This window comes from Solanum pennellii, chromosome 1 (assembly GCF_001406875.1).
Source record: "Solanum pennellii chromosome 1, SPENNV200".
In the NCBI taxonomy this organism is placed as follows: Eukaryota; Viridiplantae; Streptophyta; class Magnoliopsida; order Solanales; family Solanaceae; genus Solanum; species Solanum pennellii.
In genome coordinates, this window is record NC_028637.1 from 9,793,138 (window position 1) to 9,810,780 (window position 17,643).

The 17,643-nt window shown below is 34.4% G+C and overlaps 1 pseudogene; it reads left to right on the top strand.

Annotated features, from left to right (window-relative positions):
- Positions 1-13,322: 13,322 nt before the first annotated feature.
- Positions 13,323-17,607, top strand: LOC107012437 (annotated as a pseudogene).
- The last annotated feature ends 36 nt before the right edge of the window (positions 17,608-17,643 follow it).

Consider the following 17,643-nt stretch of genomic DNA (forward strand, 5'->3'; position numbering starts at 1 on the left):
TCAAATTTCCTCCAATACTTGAAGTGTGGATGATTTCTCCTCCCACAATGTTGGGATGGAGGATATTTTCCTTCTCTGTTGTTCTTAATTACAAAAAAACCATTTTTCGTTGTTGTCTATTCGTAGTTTCCATGATTTTGTTTCTTTCCTTTTCCTTTGTTTCCCTTGGAACTTGAACCGAGCTTCAGCTTGTCTTGCAAGTCTCCCTCAATGGATCCCTTATGCCTCATCATTCTTTGTTGTTATTGTGATTGCAGTGTACTCAATATCTTTTCCAAGCTAAGTTTTTACATATCTTTATTATTTTCCAATGAAGAAATACTTTCCTCAGATCTCTCTGGTAAAGTTACAAGTATCTTCTAAACTATTCTATTATAAGTAAGTTCATTTCCAACTATCATTACCTTATTGGCAATACAAAGCGAACCTATCAGAATAATTCTTAAGTTCATTTCCTATGATATTAATAAACTGAAACAACAAGATGAATTGAAATATGAAGAATAACTTTTATTGAACTTCAAGTTGATTAAAAAAGTAAAGGGGCAATACAACTAACACAGAACATGGACTACTAAAAGACTTCTAACATGCCTATAAAATAGAAACAATTATAACTAGTTAATAGTATAATGACTAAAAGAAAACTAGTCTCCTATATATCACCTGAATATATGACCCAATCAAAGTTGATCCTGAAACACGTAACGGCAAAAACTTTCTCTATTTGAAAGTTGGTACATGAGTATAACACAATGAACAAACACTTAAAGATGTGTTATTGATAGTATTAGGGAATTCCATGATATTAATGATGTCATTCAATCCATGACCCTTGTTTAGAGTCTATTTTGATAATAAATTTATGCATTAATCGCCTTTTCCCAAAAAAGACTTTGGCAACTTTTTCGTTAAAGAGCTCGGTTGCTTCTGTTTATTACGGGAAGAAATTGTAGTTTATCTAGAATAAACTAATCTTGGTTCACTAAAAAGAGTAATACTTTCACATATTCGGAGTCAATGCCTAAAATTGATTCTTTATGCTATTTTCGCTCTTAAATCTTCAAAATTTAGAACATCATCACAGAAAATAATGATTTTGTTGATTATATGTGATGATGTTCTAATTATGTAGAAATAAGAGCATATATTGACACGGATAAAGAATACATGGTATTTATTGAGCCAGATATAAGTGCAGGTTTTGCTTCTATCAGTGCACCAACACTATTTCCTCCTAGATATGTTAAAACTCCTACCTTCAAGGAATGAGAGAAAACCGAGATCTGATAAGGACGTGTTGCAAAATTCCATTAGGGTCGAGGTGATCGCACATCAAATTACATGCAAAATTGACTACAAACAAAGTCCCGCACTCTAGATACAGCTGACCCAACATTCAGTTTTTCTTGAATTGAAAATCGCAAATTGTTATGGTTGGAAAAAATTTTAGCCAAAATCTAAACAATGTTCCTAAACTCTACATTCAAAATTTCCTGTCTGGGACTTGAGGAGCTGAGTTTGCATTCCTGGCTTTCGCATTCCCGGCGTTATCTCTACGAGGAGGCATGATTACTAAAACGTAGCATGTCGAGTTACAATAGAATTAGATCATACCTTACGCACAATAAGAGTAACAAGAAAATAGAGATTTTTTCCTAAAACACCTTGCAACCTTCTTTACATTAATTTTTTCTGGACTTCACATCCATGAAAAAAGACCCTACTTAGTGCGGCTCTTCTGGCATCCTAGGAAACATAAACTTAATGCTCTGATACCAATTTATCATGCCCCGAGATACCCCTAAGATGCGTGTAATACTCTGGAAGTTTAAAGCCTAATGTAGAGCCTAAGATGAGTGTCTAAAGGTTGTGTCACTGTTTTAAGGTCAAAAATAGTTATATAAGTCATTTAGGAAGTTTAGGAATCAAAACGTCAAGGAACGTTTATAACATCCGGATACTAGTTCAATGAGGTGCTAGTGTGCCTTAGCTTATTTGAATAAGTTTTTGGAGTCGAAAAATGATGAATTTTGGTGGAAGGGTGTCTAACACGTATTAAAGTTAGTTTATAGATAGTCGAAACTTTTGGGTACGACTCCCCAAGGACCAACCAAGGGCGGTTGAGGAGGACACTTGCAATTTGACAAAAAGCTGCAAAAGCAATATCCACTAACAAGTGCAAACAACGGATTATGGGCCAATCGACGGGGCATCGATGGTCACTTAGAAAAATACATGGGATTCCTCTTTTGACAAGTCTCATACCAAAACAACGGACCAACAGAACGGTTGGTCCCTTGGCCGTCGTTTGACAAACGGACCGTAGACGTGTTCTCGTTTGTTGAGTCCACTGTTTTGCTGCAAATTTTAAGGTATGTAAAAATAATTAATTAGGTGGTTAGTTAATTATTTAGGGGTTAAGGTAGCTCTAACTATGTTTTTTAATGACCAATACAAAGAACCTAAACTAATTAAACTAACCTAACCCTCATAATTTCCGAAACACAAATTGCTCCTTCTTCTCTCTGCTTTCTCTCTCCCAAGTAGACGAACACCATAGAATTCAAGGTCAATAGGGTTATAGCGATACTAAAGGTCAAGTTACTCCTTCAACATTCAGCAATCAACAAGGTATGAGATTTCTTTCACCTTTGGGATCTCTTTCCCCAAAGGGTTCCCTTAAAGATGATTTCAAAAACATGAAATTCAAGTGTGCTTTCTTCCAATTGTGAATTGGATTTGTTTATGATTTATTTTGGATGTTATTAGTATATTAATATGTATTATAACTCAATTATGTTAATTCTTGATGTATTGGTGTCAATCGTAGACGATGACGTATTCCCCTTAACCCTAGGTGGTGATTTTGAATTGAATTGTATAGTATTGACTTAATTGGTTTGGTTAGTGTGTAAAATACTATCCTACGTTTTTATTATTCTAATTATTAGTAGATTGTGATATATTATAATCCAATTATGCTAGTTCTTGAGTAATTGACCTAGGTCGTGAAGTAGGTTATGAATTTGGCCTAAGTCTCTAATTCTAGGCTATGAACTAGTGATGGATTGTTGTATAATGATTCGATTGGACTTGTTAGTATGTTGGTTCATATCATGTAATATTAGTATACCATTATTGGGTTGAGTTGGAGGTTGATTATAATACCTTGATGATGGCATTGTGAAGGAGATTGAGTAAGTCCTGTGATCTCTATTTTTTACTTCAATTGTGATTACTTGTGATTAAGTGATGATGTTGTATTGAATTATACCTTATATTAATATTGATAGGGTTGGTATGAATTTGAATTGAAATGGCTTGAACTATGGATTATGAGTTGTTGGCTAAGATGTAAATGTTATAAGGATGGTGATAACTTATCAATGTGCCTTATTATGATATGACTATGTAAATGTTCTACCTCACTTGTATGAATTGTGATGAAAAGAAAGTATTCAAGAAATTCTTATTAAGCTACGATGATGATGATTATATAAGCGATAGACTATATGACCTACATTAAGCTATCATGATTAATAAAGGCATTAAAGAAAAGTCCCGCACTCTAGCTACAGTTGACCCAACATTCACATTTGTTTGAATTGGAAACCGCTAATTGTTATGGTTGGAAACACTTTTAGCCAAAATCTGAATGGTGTTCTTGAACTCTACATTCAAAACTGCATTTCTGGGACTAGAGGACCTGAGTTTGGATTCCTGGCATTCACATTTTTGGCGTTATCTCTACGAGGAGGCATGCTCAGTTAAACGTAGAATGTCGATCAGAATAGAATTAGATCATACCTTACGCACGATAAGAGTAACAAGTAAATACATATTTTTCATAGAACACCTTGCAACCTCCTTTTCATTAGATGTGTTGCACTTCACATCCATAAAAAAATCCTACTTAGTGCGGCTCCTCAGACATCCTAGGAAACTTAAACCTAATGCTCTGATACAAATTTTTTCATGCCCCGACATACCCCTGAGATGCGTGTAATACTACGGAAGTCTAAAGCCTAGTATAGAGCCCAACATGAGTTTCTAAAGGTTGTGTCACTCTTTTAAGGTAAAAAGTAGTGTATGTATTTAATTTATGAAGTTTAGGAATCAAAACGTCAAGGAACGTTCATGACGTCCGGAAACTAGTTCAATGAGTTTCCAGTGTGCCTTAGCCTAATTGACTAAGTTTTAGGAGTCGGAAGATGATGAATTTTGGTGGAAGAGTGTCTTACACGCATTAGAGTTAGTTTATAGTCTAAAAATTTTTGCATGACTCCCCAAGGACAAATCAAGGTCCGTTGAGGAGGACCCTTGCATTTGGCAAAAACTGCCAAAAGCAATGTCCACAAACGAGTGCAAACGACAGATCGTGGGCCAATCGAGGCGTCGATGGTCACTTATCCAAACACATGGCAGTCCTGTTTTGAAAAGTTTCTGACAAAAACTATGGACCAAAAGGAAGGTTAGTCCCTTGGCCGTCGTTTGAACAATTGGGCCGTAGTTGTGGTCTCATCTCTGGAGTCCACTGTTTTGTTGCACGTTTTAAGGTAAGTCAACTTAATTAATTAGGTGGTTAGTTAATTAGTTGGGGTTAAGGGAGGTATAATTAAGTTTTTTAGTGACTTCTATAAAGACCCTAACCTAATTAAACTAACCTAACCCTCATAATTTCCCAAACTCAAATTGCTCCTCCTTCTCACTTCTTTCTCTCTCCCAAGCAGAAGAACACCATAGAATTCAAGGTCAAGAGAGTTGTACGGGTACTAAAGGTACAGTTTATCCATCAAACTTTATCAACCAACAAGATATGGGATTTCTTTCACCTTTCGGATCTCTTTCCCCAAAAGGGTTCCTTCAAGATGATTTCAGAAGAAATGAAATTGAAGTAGGTTTTCTTCCAATACGAAATTGATTTTGTGAATTTCTTTGTTTATCATTTATTTTTGATATTATGAGTAGATTAACATTTATTGTAACTCAATTATGTTACTTCTTGATTTATGGGTCTCAATTGTAGAAGATGACCTATTTCCCTTAACCCTAGATTGTGATTTTGAATTGAATGATATAGTATTGACTTAATTGGTTTGGTTACTGTGTGAATTAATATCCTAATGTTGTTATTATGCTAATTATGAGTATATTATGATATATTTTAATGCAATTATGCTAGTTCTTTAGTAATTGATCTATGTTAAGAAATAGGTTATGAATTTGACCTAAGTCTCTAATTCTAGGCTATGAACTAGTGATAGATTGTTGTATAATGATTCAATTGGCCTTGTTATTGTGTTGGTTACTATTACTTGATGCTATTATACCATTGTTGGGTTAAGTCGGATGTTGATGGTAAGACCTTGATAATGACATTGTGATGGAGATTGAGTAAATCTTGTGATCTCTATTCTTTACTTCAATTGTGATTACTTGTGATTAAGTGATGATGTTGTATTGAAGTTTACCTTATATTAAGATTGATAGGTTGGTATGATGTTGAAATGAAATGTCTTGAACTATGGATTGTGGGTTGTTGGCTATGATGTAAATGTTATAAGAATGGTGATAACTTACCAATGTGCTTTATTATGATGTGACTATGTAAATGTGCTAACCTCACTTATTTGAATTGTGATGAAAGAAGAAAAATCATGCAATTCTTATTGAGCTATGATGATGATGATTATATAAGGTGTAGACCCTATGAACTACATTAAGCTATTATTATTAAAAAAGGCATTAAAGATATTTCCAAAGGGACTCTAGCTTAGCACCGAGTGAGATAGATTGAAGAGTTGTCCCTTCCCACATAGGGAAGGTAGGATCACTAATGTACTCATGAGATTGGGGACTATAATGCATGTAGCATAAAGAGGGTCCCAACTATATCACCTAGTTCTTGAACTATGTTGCCATAATAGAAATACTAGCTAATGGATCCACCTAGATGCTATGTTCATGTTTTGGTACTACCTTGGCAAGTAGTCCGCCTTCGTTCGATGTAGGGTTCCATCACACCGGATTCTACATTAGCTCATGTGATCTATGTCAGTTAAGACAAGATGTTCCCAAAAAGATAAAATGAACTAAAGAAATTAACTCTAACTAGGATGACCTAAGGGGTTTAGCTTAGTCTTGGTAGGGGTGTGAGACTCTACCTACACATTGCACTAGTTATCCTTGAGGGAAGTTTTAGGAGGATGTTCTTATATATGTTTATGCTTATAAAGGTATATGATATGTATATGATGATATTGCATATTGGTGATACTATATGAGGATTGTTTTAACTTATGAACATGTGTTTGGTATCTATTGATAAAGTAAAATGATATGTACTCTAAATGATATGCTATGAGAAGTTGGACATTGGTATGGTTCTTGTTGGGTTTAGTTGAATGAGTATGGTTATGGAGCTTTGCTTAGCCATTGCACTAGTTGCTTAATGACGGTTCATGAGTAATGGCCCCGCTTTGGTTATGTTGTAATGAGCTCTTATTCATGCTTATTGATGTTATAACTTGATGATAGATTTATCTTGATTATGTGCTCAAATATGTTGATATGCATGTTGTCTTGAGTAGACTTAGTATAGTTGTTCTTGTGATGTACATGGTCTTGACTTAATATATATGTCTTATTGATTGGTGTGGTTTTGTTGAATGTGTATAAGGCTTTACAAAGTTAAAAGTGCATGCTTTAATGAAATTTCCCTTTCTAGCATGATTTTATGATGTGTGTGCATATGGTCTCATACTTAGTACAAGTTGTGTACTAACCCCATTTTCTCCCTTTTTCCCAATATTTTAGGTTCCGGTCGTTGAAGGACTTTTGAGACGACTTTAAAAGAAAAATTGGAATTCTCACTCATCCAAGTTGGGTAGGTCCTCACTTTCCGAGGGCAATGCCACTATCAAACTTTTGTTGTTGTTCTAGTTATAAGACTTCTATTTCTTTCCTTTTCATTTGGGTACTAAACATTGTATAGACTATATGTGGTTTTATTACATTGATGTATGAGATATGCCCAATTAATATACTCTTGTTTTAGATGGTTATGAGATTAGAAATCCGTTTAAGATTATGTTAAATATCTTATATATATATATATGTGTGAAATAAAAGTAGAAGACTATGTAAGCTTTTTATACGAAGGGTCTATGTATACTCAATATGAATATATTATGTGTATGCGAGAGGTCTATGTAAACCTGAGGATAGATATAGAAAAGTTTTATTTTTTTCGCATTTTTACCTATGAATGTAATTATATAAGCTAATTAGTCCTCAAAAGAGGACAATGACGCCGGTTACGGCTTGGGGGTGCTCCCCGTATGTGACAATGTGTACAAGGGACCTAGGACCACAAGTGATCCCAAACTAACCGTGATGGCATGACATTAGCATACTATGATAACAACACTGATGCGGAAACTTAAACAGAAAAATGTGGAAGCTAAATATCATAGTAGTGAAAATGATCGGGAATATCCATATACTAAACTGAATATATGAGAAACTCAGAGCTTAATACAAGAGAATCTTAAACTGAAATACTAAGTTGAATCTAACTACCAATATACTAGAAATGTTGGGACATGCCCCAACTAGATCTAACAAAACAGAAACTAAAATACTAAGAGCGATAAAGATAAACATGTCACTAGTCGTCGAAGAATGAGGACTCACCGCTAATGTTGTTAAAATGAAGATCGGGAATTGATCTATGTGTGATCTGAATGTTGAGGACCTGAACCTACATCATGACAAAATGTAGCATAATGCATGCCTTAGTACTTGAAGGGTACTGAGCATGAGGGATAAAGTAAAACTGAAATAAACATATAATTGAAAAAATCAAATAAAAAATGAAATAATAATTAATGATAGAGAGAATGAACACTGGACTATTTTAATGCAAAGACCAAATTCCTAACATGTGGAAATTGTACTACTCACTATACCTAAATGGCCAATGCTATAGAGTCTGAGTGAAATGTGAGAGCTACTAATAACCGATTATAAAACAACATGATCTAAATGTGTAGTTCGATGTACACGCTCCATCGAGAGGAGTCAATATACCAGGCTAAAGGTATAGAGGCATGCTTGTGTGATCACTAAAATGTTGCCTCCAAAGGGGAGTTAGAACCTACGTGGCTAGTAGTTTTGGGACTACCGATACATTAAGTGATTAACTAACCATGACTATTATACTGAGGCATGCATATCTTAAATAACTGAATTAACTGAAATATCTGAACTACGATGTGTAATTATAGAACTAAAAGAGTATATAGCTAGGGTTGTGAAACTCATTAAATACACTGAACAATAACATAAAAATATGATTTGCATCATTCTAACAACTAAAACCCCAACAATTCTAACATTTAGGAACCCTAGGTTCATACGGTATTAAGGTAATCAAGAATACGACTGAAAAACTAGGGACTTAATTGGTAAAAGGGGTCCACTAGTGAAATCCACATACCTAGTAACAAATTCCATGAAGAAATCTTTCTATTTCGGGGCTGAAACGGGTGAAAAATTGTTGTGTTCTTGGAGCTAGGGTTTGTGAACTCTTTCTTCTTTCCTGATTCTAATTTTCTAAGTTTTGAAATTTCGGGATAAAACGATGAGGTTTAAAATTCTAACAAATATGGAAAAGTCTGAAATACCCTTACATAAAAACTTGACCGGCTGACCATGACACCTTCACGGACCATGAAATGGACCACAAATAATGAAGTTTGACATAATCTTCACTTGGACTGAAATTTTGAGGGTCTAAGATCACAGGCACTACCACGGTCCGTGTGAAGGACCAATGACCATGATAGTGTATGTGTTCTTCACTTGGGTTGTGGTCTGGAGGGGGCTGGCTATGGGTCTCACTAGTCCAACCTTCACGGATGCAACTACGACCTGTGAAGGTCCTCTTGGTCATCACTTAGGAATGGGGGTTTAAGGGCTAGGCTTGGGGAGGCTACTGCCTCACTCTTCACGGACGCCTCAAAGGTTTATTGTCAGAACCACAACCTGTAAAGGTACCCGTTGTTATAATAAAAAGGAAAAATATTTGTTTTTGTAAATTTTCGACTTTTTAGAGTCGCCACTTAATTTTTTAGAAAAATTAAGAAAACATTTATTTTCAAAAGACTTAACAGAAAAATCAATTGATAATTATTAAAAGGGGTTCGAGGATTCACATTAATATTTTAGGAAGGTGTTAGGCCCATAAAATATCCGCCTAATTGCGATTTTCCGGCAACTAACTTAGTTTGGCTAAAATATGATTGTGATAAATAATTCTTAGAGTTATTTGAAAATGAATGCAAAAATCATTTAAGATTGTTTTGAAAGTGAAAAATTATTCATCTAAGTGAATTTTAATTTTTAAAATCTTTTAAGCCGTTTATTTGATTTGATCGAGTCTTTAAAACCAAAGCAGCGTTTTGTGGGGAATCGGGCTTTCCTAACTATTAAACTAACGACAAGTAAAACATACAAGTAATTAAAAGTAACTAAAGAGAGAGGGAGAGAAATGTGGCTCCCAATCCGGATTCTGTTCGCCTTGACCGGTTTTTGGACCCACCTATTTTGTAGTTTTTGACCTATTCCCTTTTTGGGTTTCGACTTATTTTGTACCTTTCCTAATTTAAACGAATAATTACACATAATAAATACAAAAAAGTATAAGATGAAAAGGGCTTATGCCCGAAAATAAATACAATACGAGATGCGAAAAATAAAATTGGTCTTCTAATCAATCTTGTCCGACTTTCTTCAATTCTTTAAATTTCGGTACTCCTCCATCGGTTTTTATGGCTTGACTCAATGAACAGTTGAGCCTTTACGGCTTCTCCGAAATGCAAGGGAAGGTAGGAGTTCTTAGTGAACTCAGATATATTTCACATGCAAGAACAACAAAAAATGATAAGAACTAGCGATGGAAAACACTTTGAGTTTATGCAACATAACCGGAACATGTAACATGGAAATAGGCAAAATATATATGATTGGTTCATCATGTCAACGTAAGGCTGAGATGACGAAAGATAGCTTACAAAACTTAGAGAATATTCACTTAAAACTGAAATAAAACTCACATGATAAATGAAGTGCTAATAGATGATGACAAATAAACAATCGATGTAATAGTAACCATTTGGAGAGGCTCAAGACATAATTACTTTGATCAAATAGTGACAAGGAAACAAATGTAAATCTAAAAAAAACCATAGCTGATGCCACTAAAATGCAAAATGACACTAAAGAATTATGGGAACACGGGTAAAGAAATAAGCAAAATAAACAACATATGCCGCTATCTACAAATTTTGGCATTTTTTCGCAACTTCGATTAGAAGGGAAAGCAGATTCGAGCAACCAACACTATTGTCAATCGATTTTAAGCTCAAACATCGTTCTATTTGGAAAACTGAAGTAATATGTCCCCGCAGTAAAAATCTTTTAGCAAAAATAGCAAGCCAAAAAAAAAGAGGGGGGGGGGGGGGAATCAGTAAAAAAAAAAACTGCTACCTCAATAAAACTGAAAATAACTCCAAAGCTGCGAACAATTTACTCCATCGCATTCAACACTCACAGCCATGTCCAAAACATAAACCGACAACAGCAAAAGAAATAATAATAAAAAACTCAAAACAGTAATAGATACAGTATATGACCCATAATGTTGTCGTTTTGATTCATTTCTTCAACACCCGATGAAAGAATAAAGCGCACGGCATCGGATAACATACTTGAACAGAAGAGCAACGGAGAAATTTTTTAAACACAGGAGTAAAGAGATGACACCACTAAATATGCGAAGTTTTAACTCAATACCATGACTAACACAACTAGGAATAAGTACTTCTCAAATACCAAATAGGCGAAAATTAAGTATCCAACAATCGATACTAAAATGGTTCTCCAATACCATCGGATAAAAAGAGAAGGAAGCGAAGAAAGAATTTAACGAGAAGAAAATGATACCTTTTCCGGGGCAGCGATTCTGGACCGATAGCGAGCCGATATCAACTCTCCACCACACAAGTTACCAAGCACGAACAACAGCCAACAACTTTTGAACAAAATATAGAACCCCAAAGCACTCGAAAGGAAAGAAGAAGCAAAGTTTTTCTACTGTTCTTCTTGAGTATATTTTAGTTTACATATATAGCTCGTAGTTGCTTCCTTCTATCAATTCCTTCGCTATGAGAAATTTCCAACAAAAAACTAACTAAAGAATTTCCAGATCCTTTTTCTTCCCTCAGATTTTCTCTATATTTTCATAAAAAACTCCCCCAAAAAATTTCTTCCCTCTTTACGCGGCTGAAAACTTTCTTCTCAGACAAAATCCCCCTTAACCATGAACAGAAGAAGAATATATATAGGAAGAAGATTAGGGTTTCGGATTGGGGGAGGTAAAACGGATAGGAATCAAGGGTAGAGAGGGAATTCCAACTCCATCCTCAAATTCAAAAAAAATATCCAGGACCAAAGAGTTGTCTATCGTACTAGAAAATGGATTCCCCGCAAACAAACGCGAGCGGCTTGGATTTATTTCGACCCTTGAAGGTCAACATGGCTTGATCTCGACCCCATAAGGACCTTTCGCATGCTGCTGCTACTATCATCTGTACGCGAGGAAAGGGACGGGAGGACAAAAGGGAACCGTACCTCCTGTGTTACTGTTGCCTTTCCGTGTAGTGTCCGTGTATCGCCGTGAATCTCCCGCATGAGGTAAGGTGAAGCGCGTGGAGGGATCGTGAAGATGAAACGTACGGGTTGCTAGTTATGTTGCTGTTATCGCGCAATGGAGAATTATTCTGCGTTGGGGTTGTTTCTGGGAACGAGGGCATCATTCAAGATTCTTTGTAAAGGGAAAAAGTAGGGTCAGGTTAGCAGAACCGGGTCGGTGCGCAGGTAAAAGAGATCGGGTCGGTTATGGGGCTGGGAATTAAATAAGGAAAAATAACTTAAATACACAACTTTAATTTTTATATTCTCCAATTTTCCCTACTTTTTTTAAATATTACATAATTTCCTATTTTTTTTATTTTAGTGTAAGTTTTTAGATACATTACACTCTCTCTCCTATAATACACATTTACCAATTTTAATGCCTATTTTTTCTCCATTAAAACACTCAACCTCTTAAATCAGTTTTTGAATTTTAAATTTTTTCCATTTAAACACTCAACCTTTTAATCAGCTTTTTAATTTTGAATTATTAAATTTAATTAAATTTAAGTAAAAGAACAAATTTTGAAATTTTGAATTTCAAAATTCAAAAAATATAGAAGCAGGGTAACTTCCACTGCATTCTACCGTTTTGTTCTTACCAAAGTCACCTTTCACTTCTTTTTTTTTCCTTAATCGTCTTCATCCCACTATTTCTTCATAACTTTGAATCTTCTCAACCCAGCAGATTTTTCTATTTTCTTCTTTTTATTCTTAATCCATATTCGACTATTTCTTCCTAATATTGAATCGTAAGAACCCAGACCCTTTTTATAGTTAATCCATCATCAATTCGTATATTCTTCTCTTTTTCGTTTTTGTTAATTGTTCTATTACTTCATAGTAATGGATCCGTCAATTAATAGAAGGATATATGATTCCGATGATGATAATTGGAAAGAAAATAGGAAAAAGTCTTTGCATGATCCTATGAATCTTCAAAAGGATTCAAACAAAGACCATGGCGAAACATCAAAGGTTGTAAAAATACAACAAAAAAGGAAAAAAGAAGCAGCAAACACTGTTGTTAGGCCTACATTGTCTCGGGTTAGTATTTTGGTACTTAAAAATGGTGTTGTTTAAATTAGTAAAATTTTTAAGGAATCAAGTGTGCTTGCTGATACATTTTAAAAAGGGTGTATAGTGTTTTAGATGGTCAACTGATACGTGAATTTGTTGTGTTTCATAATATTTTATATGTATCATTAGGTTTTTGAAAATTATTATAATGTATCATTCAATAATTGTAGTAAAGTATAATATGTGCTTGATGATACATGTTGAATCTGTGTGTACATTGTTTAGTCAATGTAATGATACATGTAGTAGCTATGTATCACATGTTCTGCATGTAGTATGAATTCCTGTATGATATCATGTATCAGTAAGTTATTAGTTGTTTAGTTGATTTACTCATACATGTTTTGAAACTTGTTATAATGTATCATTCATTAAGTTTAATAAATGCTTCATCAGATATAGTTGATGATACATATAGATTCTTTGTGTATGTTGTTTAGTCGCTGTTTATGATACATGTATTAGACATGTATCACATGTTATAATGTTTTATTTAATTCAATGATACATGTTATAGACATGTATCACATGTTTTTCATATAGTATGAAATTCTGAAAACTGAAACCATGTATCATTAAGTTATTAGTTGTTTTATTTAGTAGTTATATTTCTATATCGTTTTAATTTGCGGTTTTATTTTCAAATTGCAGCCACTGAAGTACAAGATTAAAAAGATACCAACACATCCCATAAGGTTTGCTGTCAACTTTAACAACAATTTCCTAAAGGACTTTGAAAAATACGTGGGGGATAATGTTATCCAAATGTTTAAGGATACAATTTTTGGACCCTTTTTAGACATCTCTAAATGTAATTTTCAGGGCCAAATAACTAAGTGCTTATTGCTTTTAGAATTGGAACAAAGCAACCCTAATGTGTTGCATATTAGACATTCCAACGGGTGTGTCCTGAAATTTGGTATAGATGATTTTGCATTATTAACAGGACTTAAGGTCAGAGGAAATACCAATGATTTCAAATACCCAGAACAAACTAATTGTATGCTTTTTAAAAAGTATTTCCCTGGTGCAGTCAATAGTGTTACAAAGCATCAACTAGTTCAAAGGTTTAAGATGGGTAATTGGGAGAGCAATCAGGATGCACTCCAAATGTCTATACTGTTCTTTATTCATACATTTGTATTAGCTACTATTGATAACACAGCGATATCTATTGTCGACTTTCTAATGGTTGAAGATGGTAGATATCAACATTTTCCTTGGGGTCAGCTATCATTTTCCAAACTAATTGGTTCACTTAGACAGGATTTTGACGTTAGTAAAAAGTTGTACCGATTATATGGGATGCCATATGCACTAAATGTTTGGATATACGAATGTGCATCCAATTTAAATTCAGAAATAGCTGTGAGAGAACGCAATGTCATCCCAAGAATATGCAATTGGAGAGTTGTGTCTGAAAAGGCAAAGTTTGAAATGCTTATGTCCACCATTTTCCAAAAGGTAAAATTTTATTTTTGTATATGGAATATCGTTATTTATGTCTTTGTGATACATTATGAATTATTACTGTATCTAACAGTTAAATTATCTTATGTGTTTGTGATACATTTAGAATGCATGTTCAAACATTGTCCCAACAGCAGAGGAAATTGAAGCTTTTGATATTGCTCAAGTTGAACATGCTCATTCTACATCAATACCATTAGTACAACCAAACGAGCAAGATGATTTAGATGATTTCTCCACAAGACCGCCAGAACAGTTATAGAGGACATATTCTAGAGTGTCTGATACATCTCCTCCACCACCGCCAAAAAGAAGAAAAAAATCAATTATTCAAAAAAAGAAGGTGTCAGAACAGAAACAGCCTGATCAATCAAATGTGTCTCCGACACCGGATGATGATGTACATGTTTCCATGTCAAGTCTGCCTCAACATTCGAATGCTGATGATGTACATGGTTCTGTTCCACAAGTGTCACCGAAATCGGCTGCTGATGTACATGGTTCTGTTCCAGACGTTTCTCAGAACCCGGCTGCTGATGTTCATGGATATGCAGATTCACAGAATGTCAACAATATAATTCCTCATATTGAAGAGTTGAAAGGATATTTGAAAACTTACGTAAGTAAATTATTTTGTAATTTTTAAACAAACTTTTATTTATCCTAAATGTATCTACAATTTTTAGGTTGACAAGAAATTTGAGGAATTGATTATTTTGATAAAAGCAAATCACTCCCAGCTGATGCAATCTATTAGCAAAGAGAACATCAATTTTCAGGCTGATACAAGCACATTTCAGTCTGACAAACAAACATCTCAGCAAATACCGGTTGATCTCGATGATATGGGTGGTGTAGCTGAGGATGGTGGTGGTTTTTCTGGTAAAAATGGTGAGCATCATATCGTCGACGATGCAGGGGATGTCGATGTGGATGGTGTTGGTGTTGCCGTAAATGAGGGTGAACCAATAGTCAGTGATCCAAAGGTAATGTTTATGATACATTGGGTATGTTGTGTATCATGCACATATAGTCAATGCTTTGTATCATGATCATTTTTTTTTCTCATTTTATATTCTGTCATGTATCATACATATTTAATCAATACTATGTATCATGTGATTGTTATCAATGTTACGTATCAGCACAAATTATATTAACAGTTTTTATTTCAAAACTGCATATTCAGGATGGTGACGCACATCAGTCGCACCAAGATTTAAATGAACATATCATGGACCAAGCCGTTGACGACAATGTTCATCACAACATCCCTCATGTGTTGCCCGAAAAAACAACAACGGATTCATCGGTACATTTTTCAATTTTGATTTATGACACACAATTTCATTACACACAAATTTATTCTAAAAATCATTACATCATATTATACAGGATTCTTCAACTTCAACAACAATATCGCCATCAACTCAAGCAGCAATAGATGCGCTTATCAAAGATTTGGGTAAAGATGCTACCAATGCTAGACCATTATATTCTTACGATCCAAAGAATATAACTAGCAGCCAGTACTTGTTGACCGACAGTCAATTACCCACTGAAATTCCAATAACGGAGATTGCTGTTAAAACTGATGCAGTCACTCCTGCGCATAGAAATAGAATGCCTTCGAGAAGGATTCAATCTCCATATTGTACTTCTTTTGGGTCAAGCGAAAAGGGAAAAGAGAAATTGAAGGATATGGCTCGACTCCATTTCCCGTTCGAAGGATGTGGCATTGCAGATAAAGTTTCGCCGAAACTGATTGAGGATTACATGAATTGGTTGTTGAGGGGGCTTCTAAAAAATCATAACAATAAGTAAGTTTTATACATTTTTTTTCTCAGTGTTAGGCGTAATCATTTTATATACAACTAATTCATGATACTTTGTTATATAAAAACTGTAAATAATTGAGTGTTATGTATCATGTACATACATTGAAAACTTATGTATCATATATGCAGGAACCCATCGGACGATAAATACAGATCAAGATCTTCTTCTTTTGGATTTACGATGATGGACTTTGTTGTTGCTTTTCCAATGAACAAGAATTGGTTTTATGCCATGTCACAGCCAAACAAGTGTTGGTCTGATGAGGTAAAATATTAAACTATTTATGAAATATGTATCAGTCATAACTATATTATAACATCATGATACATTATCTATAAGTATCATACTATTTAATTAGCAATGATACATTATGTATAAGTATCATACTATTTAATTTGCAAAAGTATCATACTATATTCACATAATTATATTTCTTTTTTTATATTGTTTAGATGTAAATAATTTCTTACTCTGTTTTCATTTTGTTTATAGCACATCGATGTGATTTTTTACTACCTTCGTAAAAAATCAAAACTTTGCAGCATGGATCAATACAGATACACAACAACCCACTGTTTGTTCATGTCACATGTAAAAAACTGTTATGATAGATATTACATGGACGATGATGATGATAGTCTTACTACACAAGAACATATTGATCGCGCTTCAGTTGTATCTGTACATGAGAGGTCAATAATTAACATCATCAAAGGGTTTGGAATACCAGCTGCTTTACCATGGCATCTTGTAGATGAGGTCTACATCCCAATTAACTGTGATCAACAATTCCATTGGGTGTTGGCTGTTGTTGAGTTGAAAAACAGGTTGATAAGGGTTTTTGACTCATCAATTAGCACAAGGAAACAAACAATTCCTCATGAGATCAAGATGTTGTCTAAAATGCTTCCTTCATACCTACTTGACAGTGGATTTTTTGAAGAAAATGAACGCACAAAATTTGCTGATTGTCAAGCATATAAAGACAACAATAATGGCTCACTTCTGGAGCCTCAAGTTCCTTTCATGATAGAATTTGCACAAGACATCCCTACACAGGAAAGCGATAGCCTGTAAGTATCAAGAATTTTTTCATTTGCCCTTTTTAATGTATCATTAAGTTTTTAATTTATTCTGTATTTTTTGTAGAGACTGTGGGTTATATGTTACTGCATTTGCCGAGTATATCAGTGACCAAATCAATATATCTTATGCTGATTTTAATCCTGATTACCTGCGTCAAAGATATGGAGCATTGCTGTGGAGTTATGGAAGTGAGAAGGCTAAGTGCGGATATGTTAGCGACAATGATGATCCACCAAAATCCAGGGGCGTAGTCACACCACCACCAGAAGAAGATTTAGTTCACATAGCGTAGCATTTCATGATAAAACAATGTTTTAATGTTATATTTATTATTTTTATATGTTATTGAACAACTATTTTTATCCTTTTTAATGTTTTTTTTTTTGGTTTTGTCAATTTCCATGAATA